This window comes from Oncorhynchus gorbuscha, linkage group LG09 (genome assembly GCF_021184085.1).
Source record: "Oncorhynchus gorbuscha isolate QuinsamMale2020 ecotype Even-year linkage group LG09, OgorEven_v1.0, whole genome shotgun sequence".
Classification (NCBI taxonomy): Eukaryota; Metazoa; Chordata; class Actinopteri; order Salmoniformes; family Salmonidae; genus Oncorhynchus; species Oncorhynchus gorbuscha.
In genome coordinates, this window is record NC_060181.1 from 75,883,795 (window position 1) to 75,898,043 (window position 14,249).

A 14,249-nucleotide genomic window follows, 5' to 3' on the forward strand; every position below is an offset into this window, starting at 1 on the left:
GAACTCCACATGGGTCGTGCGCGCTGGGACCACCAGAGAGGGTGGCCGCGGCCACGCGGTGTGGAGCTTTGTATGGTCTGTGCAGAGGAGAGAACAGGGATAAACAGACACATAGTTGACAGGCTACAGAAGAGGCTACGCTAATGCAAAGGAGATTGAATGACAAGTGGACTACACGTTCCCGAATGTTCAGAAAGTTAAGCTACGTAGCAAGAATCTTATTGACTAAAATGATTAAATGATACAGTACTGCTGAAGTAGGCTAGCTGGCAGTGGGTGGGTAGTTGTTGACACTACACTAATCAAGTCGTTCCGAAAGTGTAATAGTTTCTGCAGTGTTGCCATTCGGGGGCCAGCTGGCTAGCTAGCAGTGTTGTTTACGTTACATTGCGTTGCGCTGAACGACAATGGCTGGCTAGCTAACCTAGAAAATCGTCAGACTACACACAATTATCTTTGATACAAGACGGCTATGTAGCTAGCTATGTAGCTAGCTACGATCAAACAAATCAAACCGTTGTACTGTAATGAAATGAAGTGAAATGTGATACTACCTGTGAATGCGAATCGGGTTGTTGAGTTCTATTCAGAAGACGTTGGCTAGCGTTGGCTAGCTAGCAGAGTCTCCTACGTTAAGGATGACAAATAGCTGGCTAGCTAACCTCGGTAAATTAAGATAATCACTCTAAGACTACACACTCTAAACCTAAACAACACAATTATCTTGGATACGAAGATACGAAGACAGCAAAGACAGCTATGTAGCTAGCTAACACTACACTAATCAAGTCGTTCAGTTGAGTGTAATAGTTTTCCCAGTGCAGCTAATCAGTGGACGTTAGCTAGCTGGCTAGTGAAGACTACGTTAGGACGGCGAAATACGATAATTACGCAATTATCTTTGATACAAAGACGGCTATGTAGCTAGCTGAGAAGAAATTGCTAAGATTAGACAAATCAAACCGTTGTGCTATAATGAAATATAATGAAATGTAATGAAAAAGTTATACTACCCGCGGGAGCGAAGTGCCGATGCGACCACTTGCTCCAACCCGGAAGCCGGTTAAGGCAATGGACTACACTATTGAGTTGGAACCCCATCCGTGACACACAACATTGCTTCTTTTCTCCCTTGCATGGGCGACATGAAAGTAAAAACCCTGAAATAAAGCAGAACATGTGATTGCTTGCAAACAAAGTCATTAAAGATGGCAGTGGTGGGATTTGAACCCAAGCCTCCTTAGAGACTGGAGCCTAAATCCAGCGCCTTAGACCGCTCGGCCACACTACCCAGCTTTGGCAAAACATTCACGCTTTCTCGTCAGTTACCTAGAGCGTCTGTACTTCCTTGTATTTTAGTATTCTTTTTCATTTTCTTCTTTTAAATCTTTATGTATCTCATGTTGCTCTGGCATCCTTCATCTTTTTTGATTCTCTTTTAAAAAGCTTAATTTATCTGATGTTGCTCTTTCTTCCATCGTATAAACTTAGAATTAGTTTCTGATTTTATGTCTGAAGCAGATTGAATTAGAAAAACACGGCAGATAATTGCAATAACAGACGTGGGAATTAGGGTAAAGGCTGGATTCCCTTTATTTGTCCGGTGTTCTTGGTGGCCTTGTTTGAAATTATATTACAGGTGTCTGTTGAGAAAAAGTTGCAGTGGTGGACTTTGAACCGAAAGACTGGGTCCTTAAATCCAGTTCTCTGGACAGCTCGGCCACAGTACCCACTGTTAAAATGGACTGCTTGGTCGTCGCACAGACCATCACAACTTTCCATTTTTCCAATCAAGGATTTGACGTGAACAACCACCGGTAGGAGGTGCAAATGACACCGCGGGGGCACAGGACTTGGTGGCTGGTTGGTTAAGGCGATGGACTACACTATTGAGTTGGAACCCCATCCGTGACACACAACATTGCGTCTTTACTCCCTTGCATGGGTGACATGAAAGTAAAAACCCTGATATAAAGCAGAACACGTGATAGCTTGCGCAAACAAACTCAATAAAGATGGAAGTGGTGGGATTTGAACCCACGCCTCCTTAGAGACTGGAGCCTTAATCCAGCGCCTTAGACCGCTCGGCCACACTACCCAGCTCTGTCAAGCTATTCACACTTTCTCGTCAGTTACCTAGAGCGTCTGCACTTCCTTGTATTTTAGTCTTCTTTTTCATTTTCTTCTTTAAAATCTTTATGTTTCTCATGTTGCTCTTGTGTCCTTCATCTTTTTTTGATTCTCTTTTTAAAAAGCTTAATTTATCTGATGTTGCTCTTTCTTCCATCGTATAAACTTAGAATTAGTTTCTGCTTTTATGTCTGAAGCAGATTGAATTAGAAAACACGGCAGATAATTGCAATAACAGATGTGGGAATTAGGGTAAAGGCTGGATTCCCTTTATTTGTCCGGTGTTCTTGGTGGCCTTGTTTGAAATTATATTACAGGTGTCTGTTGAGAAAAAGTTGCAGCGGTGGACTTTGAACCGAAAGACTGGGTCCTTAAATCCATTTCTCTGGACAGCTCGGCCACAGTACCCACTGTTAAAATGGACTGCTTGGTCGTCGCACAGACCATCACAACTTTCCATTTTTCCAATCAAGGATTTGACGTGAACAACCACCGGTAGGAGGTGCAAATGACACCGCTGGGGCACAGGACTTGGTGGCTGGTTGGTTAAGGCGATGGACTACACTATTGAGTTGGAACCCCATCCGTGACACACAACATTGCTTCTTTACTCCCTTGCATGGGCGACATGAAAGTAAAAACGCTGAAATAAAGCAGAACACGTGATAGCTTGCGCAAACAAACTCAATAAAGATGGCAGTGGTGGGATTTGAACCCACGCCTCCTTAGAGACTGGAGCCTAAATCCAGCGCCTTAGACCGCTCGGCCACACTACCCAGCTTTGGCAAAACATTCACGCTTTCTCGTCAGTTACCTAGAGCGTCTGTACTTCCTTGTATTTTAGTCTTCTTTTTCATTTTCTTCTTTTAAATCTTTATGTATCTCATGTTGCTCTGGCATCCTTCATCTTTTTTTGATTCTCTTCTTAAAAAGCTTAATTTATCTGATGTTGCTCTTTCTTCCATCGTATAAACTTAGAATTAGTTTCTGCTTTTATGTCTGAAGCAGATTGAATTAGAAAAACACGGCAGATAATTGCAATAACAGATGTGGGAATTAGGGTAAAGGCTGGATTCCCTTTATTTGTCCGGTGTTCTTGGTGGCCTTGTTTGAAATTATATTACAGGTGTCTGTTGAGAAAAAGTTGCAGCGGTGGACTTTGAACCGAAAGACTGGGTCCTTAAATCCAGTTCTCTGGACAGCTCGGCCACAGTACCCACTGTTAAAATGGACTGGTTGGTCGTCGCACAGACCATCACAACTTTCCTTTTTTCCAATCAAGGATTTGATGTGAACAACCACCGGTAGGAGGTGCAACTGCCACCGCGGGAGCACAGGACTTGGTGGCTGGTTGGTTAAGGTGATGGACTACACTATTGAGTTGGAACCCCATCCGTGACACACAACATTGCTTATTTTCTCCCTTGCATGGGCGACATGAAAGTAAAAACCCTGAAATAAAGAAGAACATGTGATAGCTTGCGCAAACAAACTCAATAAAGATGGCAGTGGTGGGATTTGAACCCATGCCTCCTTAGAGACTGGAGCCTAAATGCAGCGCCTTAGACCGCTCGGCCACATTACCCAGGTCCGGCAAACTTTTCACACTTTCTCATCAGTTACCTAGAGCGTCTGCACTTCCTTGTATTTTAGTCTTCTTTTTCATTTTCTTCTTTAAAATCTTTATGTTTCTCATGTTGCTCTTGCGTCCTTCATCTTTTTTTGATTCTCTTTTTAAAAATCTTAATTTATCTGATGTTGCTCTTTCTTCCATCGTATCAACTTAGAATTAGTTTCTGCTTTTATGTCTGAAGCAGATTGAATTAGAAAAACACGGCAGATAATTGCAATAACAGACGTGGGAATTAGGCTAAAGGCTGGATTCCCTTTATTTGTCCGGTGTCCTTGGTGGCCTTGTTTGAAATTACATTACAGGTGTCTGTTGAGAAAAAGTTGCATCGGTGGACTTTGAACCGAAAGACTAGGTCCTTAAATCCAGTTCTCTGGACAGCTCGGCCACAGTACCCACTGTTAAAATGGACTGCTTGGTCGTCGCACAGACTATTACAACTTTCCATTTTTCCAATCAAGGATTTGACGTGAACAACCACCGGTAGGAGGTGCAAATGACACCGAGGGGCACAGGACTTGGTGGCTGGTTGGTTAAGGCGATGGACTACACTATTGAGTTGGAACCCCATCCGTGACACACAACATTGCTTATTTTCTCCTTGCATGGGCGACATGAAAGTAAAAACCCTGAAATAAAGAAGAACATGTGATAGCTTGCGCAAACAAACTCAATAAAGATGGCAGTGGTGGGATTTGAACCCACGCCTCCTTAGAGACTGGAGCCTTAATCCAGCGCCTTAGACCGCTCGGCCACACTACCCAGCTCTGTCAAACTATTCACACTTTCTCATCAGTTACCTAGAGCGTCTGCACTTCCTTGTATTTTAGTCTTCTTTTTCATTTTCTTCTTTAAAATCTTTATGTTTCTCATGTTGCTCTTGTGTCCTTCATCTTTTTTTGATTCTCTTTTTAAAAGCTTAATTTATCTGATGTTGCTCTTTCTTCCATCGTATAAACTTAGAATTAGTTTCTGATTTTATGTCTGAAGCAGATTGAATTAGAAAAACACGGCAGATAATTGCAATAACAGATGTGGGAATTAGGTAAAGGCTGGATTCCCTTTATTTGTCCGGTGTTCTTGGTGGCCTTGTTTGAAATTATATTACAGGTGTCTGTTGAGAAAAAGTTGCAGCGGTGGACTTTGAACCGACACCTCCGCAAGACTGGGTCCTTAAATCCAGTTCTCTGGACAGCTCGGCCACAGTACCCACTGTTAAAATGGACTGGTTGGTCGTCGCACAGACCATCACAACTTTCCTTTTTCCAATCAAGGATTTGATGTGAACAACCACCGGTAGGAGGTGCAACTGCCACCGCAGGAGCACAGGACTTGGTGGCTGGTTGGTTAAGGTGATGGACTACACTATTGAGTTGGAACCCCATCCGTGACACACAACATTGCTTCTTTTCTCCCTTGCATGGGCGACATGAAAGTAAAAACCCTGAAATAAAGAAGAACATGTGATAGCTTGCGCAAACAAACTCAATAAAGATGGCAGTGGTGGGATTTGAACCCATGCCTCCTTAGAGACTGGAGCCTAAATGCAGCGCCTTAGACCGCTCGGCCACATTACCCAGCTCCGGCAAACTATTCACACTTTCTCGTCAGTTACCTAGAGCGTCTGCACTTCCTTGTATTTTAGTCTTCTTTTTCATTTTCTTCTTTAAAATCTTTATGTATCTCATGTTGCTCTTGCGTCCTTCATCTTTTTTTGATTCTCTTTTTAAAAATCTTAATTTATCTGATGTTGCTCATTCTTCCATCGTCTAAACTTAGAATTAGTTTCTGATTTTATGTCTGAAGCAGATTGAATTAGAAAAACACGGCAGATAATTGCAATAACAGACGTGGGAATTAGGGTAAAGGCTGGATTCCCTTTATTTGTCCGGTGTTCTTGGTGGCCTTGTTTGAAATTATATTACAGGTGTCTGTTGAGAAAAAGTTGCAGCGGTGGACTTTGAACCGAAAGACTAGGTCCTTAAATCCAGTTCTCTGGACAGCTCGGCCACAGTACCCACTGTTAAAATGGACTGCTTGGTCGTCGCACAGACCATCACAACTTTCCATTTTTCCAATCAAGGATTTGACGTGAACAACCACCGGTAGGAGGTGCAAATGACACCGAGGGGGCACAGGACTTGGTGGCTGGTTGGTTAAGGCGATGGACTACACTATTGAGTTGGAACCCCATCCGTGACACACAACATTGCTTATTTTCTCCCTTGCATGGGCGACATGAAAGTAAAAACCCTGAAATAAAGAAGAACATGTGATAGCTTGTGCAAACAAGCTCAATAAAGATGGCAGTGGTGGGATTTGAACCCACGCCTCCTTAGAGACTGGAGCCTTAATCCAGCGCCTTAGACCGCTCGGCCACACTACCCAGCTCTGGCAAATTATTTGCACTTTCTCGTCAGTTACCTAGAGCGTCTGCACTTCCTTGTATTTTAGTCTTCTTTTTCATTTTCTTCTTTAAAATCTTTATCTATCTCACGTTGCTCTTGCGTCCTTCATCTTTTTTTAATTATCTTTTAAAAATCTTAATTTATCTGATGTTGCTCTTTCTTCCATCGTATAAACTTAGAATTAGTTTCTGCTTTTCTGTCTGAAGCAGATTGAATTAGAAAAACATGGCAGATAATTGCAATAACAGACTCGGGATTTAGGGTAAAGGCTGGATTCCCTTTATTTGTCCGGTGTCCTTGGTGGCCTTGTTTGAAATTACATTACAGTTTTCTGTTGAGAAAAACTTGCAGCGTTGGACTTTGAACCCACACCTCCGAAAGACTGGGTCCTTAAATCCAGTTCTCTGGACAGCTCGGCCACAGTACCCACTGTTAAAATGGACTGCTTGGTCGTCGCACAGACCATCACAACCTTCCTTTTTTCCAATCAAGGATTTGATGTGAACAACCACCGGTAGGAGGTGCAAATGCCACCGCAGGGCACAGGACTTGGTGGCTGGTTGGTTAAGGCGATGGACTACACTATTGAGTTGGAACCCCATCCGTGACACACAACATTGCTTATTTTCTCCCTTGCATGGGCGACATGAAAGTAAAAACCCTGAAATAAAGAAGAACATGTGATAGCTTGCGCAAACAAGCTCAATAAAGATGGCAGTGGTGGGATTTGAACCCACGCCTCCTTAGAGACTGGAGCCTTAATCCAGCGCCTTAGACCGCTCGGCCACACTACCCAGCTCTGGCAAATTATTTGCACTTTCTCGTCAGTTACCTAGAGCGTCTGCACTTCCTTGTATTTTAGTCTTCTTTTTCATTTTCTTCTTTAAAATCTTTATCTATCTCACGTTGCTCTTGCGTCCTTCATCTTTTTTGATTCTCTTTTTAAAAATCTTAATTTATCTGATGTTGCTCTTTCTTCCATCGTATAAACTTAGAATTAGTTTCTGCTTTTCTGTCTGAAGCAGATTGAATTAGAAAAACATGGCAGATAATTGCAATAACAGACTCGGGATTTAGGGTAAAGGGCTGGATTCCCTTTATTTGTCCGGTGTCCTTGGTGGCCTTGTTTGAAATTACATTACAGTTTTCTGTTGAGAAAAAGTTGCAGCGGTGGACTTTGAACCGAAAGACTGGGTTCTTAAATCTAGTTCTCTGGACAGCTCGGCCACAGTACCCACTGTTAAAATGGACTGCTTGGTCGTCGCACAGACCATCACAACTTTCCTTTTTTCCAATCAAGGATTTGATGTGAACAACCACCGGTAGGAGGTGCATCTGCCACCGAAGGAGGACAGGACTTGGTGGCTGGTTGGTTAAGGCGATGGACTACACTATTGAGTTGGAACCCCATCCATGACACACAACATTGCTTATTTTCTCCCTTGCATGGGCGACATGAAAGTAAAAACCCTGAAATAAAGAAGAACATGTGATAGCTTGCGCAAACAAGCTCAATAAAGATGGCAGTGGTGGGATTTGAACCCACGCCTCCTTAGAGACTGGAGCCTTAATCCAGCGCCTTAGACCGCTCGGCCACACTACCCAGCTCTGGCAAATTATTTGCACTTTCTCGTCAGTTACCTAGAGCGTCTGCACTTCCTTGTATTTTAGTCTTCTTTTTCATTTTCTTCTTTAAAATCTTTATCTATCTCACGTTGCTCTTGCGTCCTTCATCTTTTTTTGATTCTTTTTTAAAAATCTTAATTTATCTGATGTTGCTCTTTCTTCCATCGTATAAACTTAGAATTAGTTTCTGCTTTTCTGTCTGAAGCAGATTGAATTAGAAAAACATGGCAGATAATTGCAATAACAGACTCGGGATTTAGGGTAAAGGCTGGATTCCCTTTATTTGTCCGGTGCCCTTGGTGGCCTTGTTTGAAATTACATTACAGTTTTCTGTTGAGAAAAACTTGCAGCGTTGGACTTTGAACCCACACCTCCGAAAGACTGGGTCCTTAAATCCAGTTCTCTGGACAGCTCGGCCACAGTACCCACTGTTAAAATGGACTGCTTGGTCGTCGCACAGACCATCACAACTTTCCTTTTTTCCAATCAAGGATTTGATGTGAACAACCACCGGTAGGAGGTGCAACTGCCACCGCGGGGGCACAGGACTTGGTGGCTGGTTGGTTAAGGCGATGGACTACACTATTGAGTTGGAACCCCATCCGTGACACACAACATTGCTTATTTTCTCCCTTGCATGGGCGACATGAAAGTAAAAACCCTGAAATAAAGAAGAACATGTGATAGCTTGCGCAAACAAGCTCAATAAAGATGGCAGTGGTGGGATTTGAACCCACGCCTCCTTAGAGACTGGAGCCTTAATCCAGCGCCTTAGACCGCTCGGCCACACTACCCAGCTCTGGCAAATTATTTGCACTTTCTCGTCAGTTACCTAGAGCGTCTGCACTTCCTTGTATTTTAGTCTTCTTTTTCATTTTCTTCTTTAAAATCTTTATCTATCTCACGTTGCTCTTGCGTCCTTCATCTTTTTTAATTCTCTTTTTAAAAATCTTAATTTATCTGATGTTGCTCTTTCTTCCATCGTATAAACTTAGAATTAGTTTCTGCTTTTCTGTCTGAAGCAGATTGAATTAGAAAACATGGCAGATAATTGCAATAACAGACTCGGGATTTAGGGTAAAGGCTGGATTCCCTTTATTTGTCCGGTGCCCTTGGTGGCCTTGTTTGAAATTACATTACAGTTTTCTGTTGAGAAAAAGTTGCAGCGGTGGACTTTGAACCGAAAGACTGGGTTCTTAAATCCAGTTCTCTGGACAGCTCGGCCACAGTACCCACTGTTAAAATGGACTGCTTGGTCGTCGCACAGACCATCACAACTTTCCTTTTTCCAATCAAGGATTTGATGTGAACAACCACCGGTAGGAGGTGCAACTGCCACCGCGGAGCACAGGACTTGGTGGCTGGTTGGTTAAGGCGATGGACTACACTATTGAGTTGGAACCCCATCCGTGACACACAACATTGCTTATTTTCTCCCTTGCATGGGCGACATGAAAGTAAAAACCCTGAAATAAAGAAGAACATGTGATAGCTTGCGCAAACAAGCTCAATAAAGATGGCAGTGGTGGGATTTGAACCCACGCCTCCTTAGAGACTGGAGCCTTAATCCAGCGCCTTAGACCGCTCGGCCACACTACCCAGCTCTGGCAAATTATTTGCACTTTCTCGTCAGTTACCTAGAGCGTCTGCACTTCCTTGTATTTTAGTCTTCTTTTTCATTTTCTTCTTTAAAATCTTTATCTATCTCACGTTGCTCTTGCGTCCTTCATCTTTTTTTGATTCTCTTTTTAAAAATCTTAATTTATCTGATGTTGCTCTTTCTTCCATCGTATAAACTTAGAATTAGTTTCTGCTTTTCTGTCTGAAGCAGATTGAATTAGAAAAACATGGCAGATAATTGCAATAACAGACTCGGGATTTAGGGTAAAGGCTGGATTCCCTTTATTTGTCCGGTGCCCTTGGTGGCCTTGTTTGAAATTACATTACAGTTTTCTGTTGAGAAAAACTTGCAGCGTTGGACTTTGAACCCACACCTCCGAAAGACTGGGTCCTTAAATCCAGTTCTCTGGACAGCTCGGCCACAGTACCCACTGTTAAAATGGACTGCTTGGTCGTCGCACAGACCATCACAACCTTCCTTTTTTCCAATCAAGGATTTGATGTGAACAACCACCGGTAGGAGGTGCAACTGCCACCGCGGGAGCACAGGACTTGGTGGCTGGTTGGTTAAGGCGATGGACTACACTATTGAGTTGGAACCCCATCCGTGACACACAACATTGCTTATTTTCTCCCTTGCATGGGCGACATGAAAGTAAAAACCCTGAAATAAAGAAGAACATGTGATAGCTTGCGCAAACAAGCTCAATAAAGATGGCAGTGGTGGGATTTGAACCCACGCCTCCTTAGAGACTGGAGCCTTAATCCAGCGCCTTAGACCGCTCGGCCACACTACCCAGCTCTGGCAAATTATTTGCACTTTCTCGTCAGTTACCTAGAGCGTCTGCACTTCCTTGTATTTTAGTCTTCTTTTTCATTTTCTTCTTTAAAATCTTTATCTATCTCACGTTGCTCTTGCGTCCTTCATCTTTTTTTGATTCTCTTTTTAAAAATCTTAATTTATCTGATGTTGCTCTTTCTTCCATCGTATAAACTTAGAATTAGTTTCTGCTTTTCTGTCTGAAGCAGATTGAATTAGAAAAACATGGCAGATAATTGCAATAACAGACGTGGGAATTAGGGTAAAGGCTGGATTCCCTTTATTTGTCCGGTGTCCTTGGTGGCCTTGTTTGAAATTACATTACAGTTTTCTGTTGAGAAAAAGTTGCAGCGGTGGACTTTGAACCAACACCTCCGGAAGACTGGGTCCTTAAATCCAGTTCTCTGGACAGCTCGGCCACAGTACCCACTGTTAAAATGGACTGCTTGGTCGTCGCACAGACCATCACAACTTTCCATTTTTCCAATCAAGGATTTGATGTGAACAACCACCGGTAGGATGTGCAACTGCCACCGCAGGGGCACAGGACTTGGTGGCTGGTTGGTTAAGGCGATGGACTACACTATTGAGTTGGAACCCCATCCGTGACACACAACATTGCTTCTTTTCCCTTGCATGTGCGACATGAAAGTAAAAACCCTGAAATAAAGCAGAACATGTGATAGCTTGCGCAAACAAGCTCAATAAAGATGGCAGTGGTGGGATTTGAACCCACGCCTACTTAGAGACTGGAGCCTTAATCCAGCGCCGCAGACCGCTCGCCACACTACCCAGCTCTGGCAAACTATTCACACTTTCTCGTCAGTTACCTAGAGCGTCTGCACTTCCTTGTATTTTAGTCTTCTTTTTCATTTTCTTCTTTAAAATCTTTATCTATCTCACGTTGCTCTTGCGTCCTTCATCTTTTTTTTGATTCTCTTTTTAAAAATCTTAATTTATCTGATGTTGCTCTTTCTTCCATCGTATAAACTTAGAATTAGTTTCTGCTTTTCTGTCTGAAGCAGATTGAATTAGAAAAACATGGCAGATAATTGCAATAACAGACTCGGGATTTAGGGTAAAGGCTGGATTCCCTTTATTTGTCCGGTGTCCTTGGTGGCCTTGTTTGAAATTACATTACAGTTTTCTGTTGAGAAAAAGTTGCAGCGGTGGACTTTGAACCACCTCCGAAAGACTGGGTCCTTAAATCCAGTTCTCTGGACAGCTCGGCCACAGTACCCACTGTTAAAATGGACTGCTTGGTCAGTATTTCACAGACCATCACAAGACATCCTTTTTTCCAATCAAGGATTTGATGTGAACAACCACCGGTAGGAGGTGCAACTGACACCGCGGGGGCACAGGACTTGGTGGCTGGTTGGTTAAGGCGATGGACTACACTATTGAGTTGGAACCCCATCCGTGACACACAACATTGCTTCTTTACTCCCTTCATGTGCGACATGAAATTAAAAACCCTGAAATAAAGCAGAACATGTGATAGCTTGCGCAAACAAACTCAATAAAGATGGCAGTGGTGGGATTTGAACCCACACCTCCTTAGAGACTGGAGCCTTAATCCAGCGCCTTAGACCGCTCGCCACACTACCCAGCTCTGGCAAACTATTCACACTTTCTCGTCAGTTACCTAGAGCGTCTGCACTTCCTTGTATTTTAGTCTTCTTTTTCATTTTCTTCTTTAAAATCTTTATCTATCTCACGTTGCTCTTGCGTCCTTCATCTTTTTTTGATTCTCTTTTTAAAAATCTTAACTTATCTGATGTTGCTCATTCTTCCATCGTATAAACTTAGAATTAGTTTCTGCTTTTCTGTCTGAAGCAGATTGAATTAGAAAAACATGGCAGATAATTGCAATAACAGACTTGGGATTTAGGGTAAAGGCTGGATTCCCTTTATTTGTCCGGTGCCCTTGGTGGCCTTGTTTGAAATTACATTACAGTTTTCTGTTGAGAAAAAGTTGCAGCGGTGGACTTTGAACCCACACCTCCGAAAGACTGGGTCCTTAAATCCAGTTCTCTGGACAGCTCGGCCACAGTACCCACTGTTAAAATGGACTGCTTGGTCGTCGCACAGACCATCACAACTTTCCTTTTTTCCAATCAAGGATTTGATGTGAACAACCACCGGTAGGAGGTGCAACTGCCACCGCGGGGAGCACAGGACTTGGTGGCTGGTTGGTTAAGGCGATGGACTACACTATTGAGTTGGAACCCCATCCGTGACACACAACATTGCTTATTTTCTCCCTTGCATGGGCGACATGAAAGTAAAAACCCTGAAATAAAGCAGAACATGTGATAGCTTGCGCAAACAAGCTCAATAAAGATGGCAGTGGTGGGATTTGAACCCACGCCTCCTTAGAGACTGGAGCCTTAATCCAGCGCCTTAGACCGCTCAGCCACACTACCCAGCTCTGGCAAATTATTTGCACTTTCTCGTCAGTTACCTAGAGCGTCTGCACTTCCTTGTATTTTAGTCTTCTTTTTCATTTTCTTCTTTAAAATCTTTATCTATCTCACGTTGCTCTTGCGTCCTTCATCTTTTTTTATTCTCTTTTTAAAAATCTTAATTTATCTGATGTTGCTCTTTCTTCCATCGTATAAACTTAGAATTAGTTTCTGCTTTTCTGTCTGAAGCAGATTGAATTAGAAAAACATGGCAGATAATTGCAATAACAGACTCGGGATTTAGGGTAAAGGGCTGGATTCCCTTTATTTGTCCGGTGCCCTTGGTGGCCTTGTTTGAAATTACATTACAGTTTTCTGTTGAGAAAAAGTTGCAGCGTTGGACTTTGAACCGAAGGACTGGGTTCTTAAATCCAGTTCTCTGGACAGCTCGGCCACAGTACCCACTGTTAACCTGTTAAGACTCTAGGGGCAGTATTTCATTTTTGGATAAAAAGACATGCCCGTTTTAAGCGCAATATTTTGTCACGAAAAGATGCTCGACTATGCTTGGAATTGATAGTTTTGGAAAGAAGACACTCTGACGTTTCCAGAACTGCAAAGATTTTCACTGTGAGTGCCATAGAACAAAATCTACAGGCAAAACCAAGATGTTTGAGTGACCAGGAAATCAACAGGATTTCTGGAGGCACGTTTTCCATGATCTCCTTATATGGCTGTGAATGCGACAGGAATGAACGGACACTTCCTATCGTTTCCCCAGGTGTCTGCAGCATTGTGACGTATTTGTAGGCATATCATTGGAAGATTGACCATAAGAGCCTACAATTACCAAGTGTCCCGCACGGTGTCTGCGTGGAAATTGGTGCGCAAAAGTCAGGTACCAGTATTTTTCCATCCGAATCAGAGAAGAATGCACGCTTCCAGGGAAGGGATTTCAATGAAGAGATATATGACAAAACACCTTGAGGATTGATTCAAACAACGTTTTCCATGTTTCAGTCGATATTATGGAGTTAATTCGGAAAAAAGTTTGACGTTTAGGTGACTGAATTTTCGGTTAGTTTCGGTAGCCAAATGCATAGTAACAAAACGGAACGTTGTGTCCTACACAAGCATCTTTCAGGAAAAACTGGACATCTGCTATGTAACTGAGAGTCTCCTCATTGAAACATCTGAAGTTCTTCAAAGGTAAATTATTTTATTTGATCCCTTTGCTGGTTTTTGTGAATGTTGCGTGCTAAATGCTAACGCTAAATGCTAAGCTAGCTATCACCACTCTTACACAAATTATTGATTTTCTCTGGTTCTAAAGCATATTTTGAAAATCTGAGACGACAGGATTGTTAAGAAAAGGATAAGCTTGAGGACAGGCATATTTATTTCATTTAATTTGCAATTTTCAGAAATCGCTAATTTTGCGTTATGGTAATGAGCTTGAGGCTGTAGTCACGATCCCGGATCCGGGATGGGACGGACTAAGAGGTTGAAATGGACTGCTTGGTCGTCGCACAGACCATCACAACTTTCCTTTTTTCCAATCAAGGATTTGATGTGAACAACCACCGGTAGGAGGTGCAACTGCCACC

The 14,249-nt window shown here is 42.7% G+C and overlaps 11 non-coding genes across 11 annotated transcripts; all 11 read right to left on the reverse strand.

The window, feature by feature from the left end:
- Positions 1–1,209: 1,209 nt before the first annotated feature.
- Positions 1,210–1,291, reverse strand: trnal-uag. The gene has a single exon. It is a non-coding gene; the product is annotated as a tRNA-Leu (tRNA).
- Positions 1,292–2,016: 725 nt separating this feature from the next.
- trnal-aag lies at positions 2,017–2,098 on the reverse strand. Its single transcript has one exon. It is a non-coding gene; the product is annotated as a tRNA-Leu (tRNA).
- Positions 2,099–2,824: 726 nt separating this feature from the next.
- trnal-uag lies at positions 2,825–2,906 on the reverse strand. The gene has a single exon. It is a non-coding gene; the product is annotated as a tRNA-Leu (tRNA).
- A 1,534-nt stretch (positions 2,907–4,440) lies between these two features.
- Positions 4,441–4,522, reverse strand: trnal-aag. The gene has a single exon. It is a non-coding gene; the product is annotated as a tRNA-Leu (tRNA).
- Positions 4,523–6,064: 1,542 nt separating this feature from the next.
- Positions 6,065–6,146, reverse strand: trnal-aag. The gene has a single exon. It is a non-coding gene; the product is annotated as a tRNA-Leu (tRNA).
- Positions 6,147–6,880: 734 nt separating this feature from the next.
- On the reverse strand, positions 6,881–6,962 carry trnal-aag. Its single transcript has one exon. It is a non-coding gene; the product is annotated as a tRNA-Leu (tRNA).
- A 727-nt stretch (positions 6,963–7,689) lies between these two features.
- Positions 7,690–7,771, reverse strand: trnal-aag. The gene has a single exon. It is a non-coding gene; the product is annotated as a tRNA-Leu (tRNA).
- Positions 7,772–8,506: 735 nt separating this feature from the next.
- Positions 8,507–8,588, reverse strand: trnal-aag. Its single transcript has one exon. It is a non-coding gene; the product is annotated as a tRNA-Leu (tRNA).
- Positions 8,589–9,311: 723 nt separating this feature from the next.
- trnal-aag lies at positions 9,312–9,393 on the reverse strand. The gene has a single exon. It is a non-coding gene; the product is annotated as a tRNA-Leu (tRNA).
- A 736-nt stretch (positions 9,394–10,129) lies between these two features.
- On the reverse strand, positions 10,130–10,211 carry trnal-aag. The gene has a single exon. It is a non-coding gene; the product is annotated as a tRNA-Leu (tRNA).
- Positions 10,212–12,581: 2,370 nt separating this feature from the next.
- On the reverse strand, positions 12,582–12,663 carry trnal-aag. Its single transcript has one exon. It is a non-coding gene; the product is annotated as a tRNA-Leu (tRNA).
- Positions 12,664–14,249: the final 1,586 nt, after the last annotated feature.